This window comes from Crocodylus porosus, unplaced genomic scaffold (genome assembly GCF_001723895.1).
Source record: "Crocodylus porosus isolate Cpor-Errol unplaced genomic scaffold, CroPor_comp1, whole genome shotgun sequence".
NCBI classification, from domain to species: Eukaryota; Metazoa; Chordata; order Crocodylia; family Crocodylidae; genus Crocodylus; species Crocodylus porosus.
Window position 1 is genome coordinate 124978302 of NW_017728943.1, and position 4223 is coordinate 124982524.

The window sequence follows — 4223 nt, forward strand, 5'->3', positions numbered from 1 at the left end:
ACAATTCAAAAAGGATGTGGAGAAGCTTGAGAGACATGGGACTCTTCAGCCTGGAAAAGCGCAGGCTCAGGGGTGATCTGATGGCCACCTATAAGTTTAACAGGGGTGCTCACCAGGATCTGGGGGAATGTCTGTTCACCAGAGCGCCCCAAGGGATGACAAGATCGAATGGTTACAAACTCCACCATGACCGATTCAGGCTGGACATAAGGAAGAACTTCTTTACTGTCCAAGCCCCCAAGGTTTGGAATAGACTGCCGTTGGAGGTGGTTCAAGCATCCACTTTGAACACCTTCAAGATATAATTGGATGTTTATCTTGCTGGGATCCTATGATCCCTGCTGACTTCCTGCCCCTGAGGCAGGGAGCTGGACTCAATGATCCTTCGGGGTCTCTTCAGCTCGAATGTCTATGAAATTTATTGAACCATGTTGGGTTATACTGAATTGTATCACTGAATTTTTAAAGTAATATCTGTGATGTGTTTTTCAGTTATGTTGGGGTTTCCTGGTATGTATGGAAGGGTGCCTCTTTTTGTTTTTCACTTGCGGCAGAAATCTTAAGTAATAAAACACAGGGCCAGAATCAGCTTAAGTTTAAGTCACTGGCAAAACATCTATTAATTTCCATGAGATCAGGCCCAAATCTGACAGCTCTTCCTGTACCCTGGCAAAGCACATTGGAATCCTTAATGATCATATTTAATAAGGGTGGGACACTGCACTGCTTGGAAGGAATGAGCTTTATTTCTTGTCCCGAGTCACATGCCATGGCTACACAAGGACTACAGGAGGTCATATTTTTTGTCACATTGCCAAAGTCCTCGGCCATTTAATCCCATGGCTACTAGTACAGGGCGCTGGCCCTAAGCTATTATCATCTTCGGTAGCACACTCGCACCAGAACCATCCCTCGTATCAACTTGAAAGTTTTATCTAACAAATTGTAATTGTGTTTCCCTTCATGCTATCCCAAGGGAATGTTTACCAGATTGGAGCCTGTCTAACCATTAAATGTGATCAAAACACAGCTCAGGTACATGAACGCTGCGTGCCCCTGGCAGCTGGAGGGGCGTGGTGAGCTCCCGCAGGCAGTGGCGCCTGTTGGCAGTGGGAGCGTGGTGGCAGCAAGCGGGGAGCTCCTGCAGGTGGCCATGGCGCTGTCAGTGTCAGGGTTGTTGAGCGCTGACTGGTGGCTGATGATCAACCACAGATGCCACCGGTAGTGTTGACAGAGGCCAGCGGTGACTGCAGACTGCCCACAGCTGGCGGTGTTGGTGGTGAGGGGGAGGGAGTGGTGAGTGGTGACCGCCTGCAGGTGCTGCTGGCAGTGTCGGCAGTGCCTTTTCGCAGTGGGTGCACCGCCACGTTTAGGGGGTGCACGTGCACCCCCTACGCATCGCCAATGCTCAGGTACATAGTTGAGAGAGATGCTTTAGGTACATAATTCCCATACTCCGGTCACAATATTGCAACACATTTAATTTGGGCAAAAAGACACTCTGTCCTGCTTTATCTATAAAACAACGTTAGCAGAAGCTAAGGGATTTTACTCACTGTAAATAAGTTTAAATTCTATATGGATCCTCTGAGTCAGGGGTCAGCAACCTGTGGAGGTATTATCAGTCTAGGTGGTTTTCCTGTACCTGGAAAGGGAGACCCCCTTCTCCCTGACTTTGAATAACTGTGTAGTTGAGGGTGGAGACTTGTTCACTGCACCGTGGGTAGGCAGCCTTTGAGAGTGTGCTATAGCCTCCCAGTGGGAGGATCCTGGCTACACATTTTATTTTACAGAGCTAGGGGATTTCTCCCTAGCTTGCTCCTTTGGCTTTTTGGCTAAAGGCAAGTAAGACTTGGGGGTATCTGACCCCCAAGACCTCTGGGCTTGGGGCTGGCACTGAGGATGCCTACCATGGATTTGGGACTATCTGAAGCCTCAAGCTGAATGACTGAGCTCTGCTCAGTGGACGAACTTTGGATCTGATTTGTCTAATTTGGCCTGAGACGCGAAAGTTAAAAAAGGTGAGTCACTGCCAGAAGTGTAACTAGTAAGGCTTATGGCCTGAGCCAGCCACCCCTTTCTCCACCTACCACCTCAGCCAGCCCTGCTCTGCACCAAGGGCAACTTTCTCCATTCCCGCCATGTTACAGCTGACCCTTACCCTTGCTGCTAATTGCCATTGCTAGCAACCAGTGCTTTGGTGGTGAAACAAGTGGCAGCTGCAATAAGAGGACATGAAAGACAGTAGGAAGGAAGGCAGTACGTAGCACACCTATGGCCTCTGCTTTTGACCTGTCTGCTTCCACTTCTGAGTCATCAGCTCTCTGATTCTCCCATCCACAAAGACCTCCACACACACACTATGACCTGTGAGCCATTGGTTGCCCTGCTTTACGTGAATTTAGAGCTAGCTAATACCAGTTTAATATATAGTATAATATAGTGTAATTCAGTCAATACATTTACAATGTAAAGTAACTGGATATAAAGTCGATTTGAATCAAATGGTTCACATAAATTGAACCGCTGGTTTAACCAATTCATTTTGGTTGGTTTAACCAATTGGATTTGGCTTAACCAATTAACTTTAAAGAAATAATCATTTTAGTGAAGTTTTGTGTGTAAATGAGGCTACAGTTTCTTTTGTCCATTACACATAGTTCCAGGTACTGCGTCCTAGAAATACACCTGCATTATGTGACATGTTTGCCTGATCATGGAATTTGCTTGTGTTGCCAACTTGGTATGTGTCTAAATGGCTTTGAGTCTAGCCACGCAATTCAAGTCTTCACCTGTACCTCTGTATCTGCTCCTGTATCTGTCTATTCCTGCAGCTGCCTGCATCTTTCTGCATCTGTCAGCAAGGGCCAGTTCTCCAACTCATGTCTCTGTCCGCATATATGTCTTTGACTGTTCACACCTTGTTCTCCGCATGTTGTGAGGCCTGCGTGGTTGCAGTGCCCTGTGCCTGTTCATGTACACCTCCTTGACTTCTGTCTCAATATGTTTGCATTCCTCCTGGTAGTTTCTCTCCAGGTGGTTATACCTCTGCATGTGCTCACGCATCGCGCCCTGCATGTTTGCGTAGCTGTCCCTAGCATCCGTAGCTGAGCCTCTCTTTCCTGCACCAGCGTGTCAAGCTCTGCCACATCTGTGCTAGGCTGCGCACTTGTGTTATTTGCAGCCAGCCTGACTCGTCCCTGCATCTGATACGCCTGTCCCCGTGTGCGTGTGAGCACCAGGGCCTGAATTACACTCAGACTCTTGGGGGCATCTGCAGTGGTGGCAGCCAGAAGCCGAAAGAAGCTGCCACCTCGGCTGCTTAGAAAGGTGCAGGGTGGGTCAGGGGCTGTCATCTCTTATGGGGGGGGTCTCAACCCCCGCTGTATTTCAAACCCTGGTGACCACACACGAGGTCTGAAGGCATTTGTTTTAATCAGTGCAGCTCTTTTTTTCAGGGTAGTGGGCTGTAGCTGCGTTGGACTTTGGATAAACGTGATCTCTTTTATTAGACCAGCAAAATAGTTGGTAAAATTGTTCTTTACCAGCTTTCAGAGGGTGGTTGTGCCCAAAAGCTTGCCCAATAATAGCTTGCAAAGAATAAAATTCCCAACTGTTCTGTTTGTCTCGTAAAAGATTGCTACTGTTGCCTTCAGTGGCTTGGCACAGGCAGCAGGGCAGCAGCGTGCAGCTTGCTCCTCCCTTCCTGGGCTTAACCGGTGACAGCGGCAGCGCGGGCTTTCTCTGGGGCCCCCGCCTTTCTTCCCTGGCCACCTCCTGCATCTCCCCTGGCCTCCTCCTGCATTTCACAACAAGCCTGGAAAAAAACAACAGCTACCAGGAGTGGGGTTCGAACCCACGCGGACATACGTCCATTGGATCTTAAGTCCAACGCCTTAACCACTCGGCCATCCTGGTGCGGGTGCGGAAAATGCACGCAGACGCGCCTACATAGAGCAATACGCGGCGCGCGGCGCACACCTGCGCGCGCCGCCCCCTGCCCGGCAGGGGGAAGGGGGAGGGGAATAGAGCGGAGCGGAGCCCCCGGCCCGGCCAGTGCGGGCGGGCGCACAACCCAAAGCGGCGCCGCCCGACGCGGCGCGGCGGTGACTCGCGGCAGAGCGGAGCTGAGCGGGCGGGCGGATTTGACGGGGAGGGGCAGGAGGAGCCTCGCAGGGGCGGGAGCGACACCAGCTCCGCCCCCAGCGCGCGGGGCCCAGACA

The 4223-nt window shown here is 50.7% G+C and overlaps 1 long non-coding RNA gene and 1 other non-coding gene across 2 annotated transcripts in view; both read right to left on the reverse strand.

Annotated features, from left to right (window-relative positions):
* The window catches only part of LOC109320148, a 12980-nt gene extending 9433 nt beyond the window's left edge, over window positions 1-3547 (reverse strand). Inside the window, exon 1 of the long non-coding RNA XR_002103731.1 lies at window positions 3485-3547. This is a non-coding gene — a long non-coding RNA (uncharacterized LOC109320148). The remainder of the gene's footprint in view (window positions 1-3484) is intronic.
* A 288-nt stretch (window positions 3548-3835) lies between these two features.
* TRNAL-UAA lies at window positions 3836-3918 on the reverse strand. The gene has a single exon. It is a non-coding gene; the product is annotated as a tRNA-Leu (tRNA).
* Between the last annotated feature and the right edge of the window lie 305 nt (window positions 3919-4223).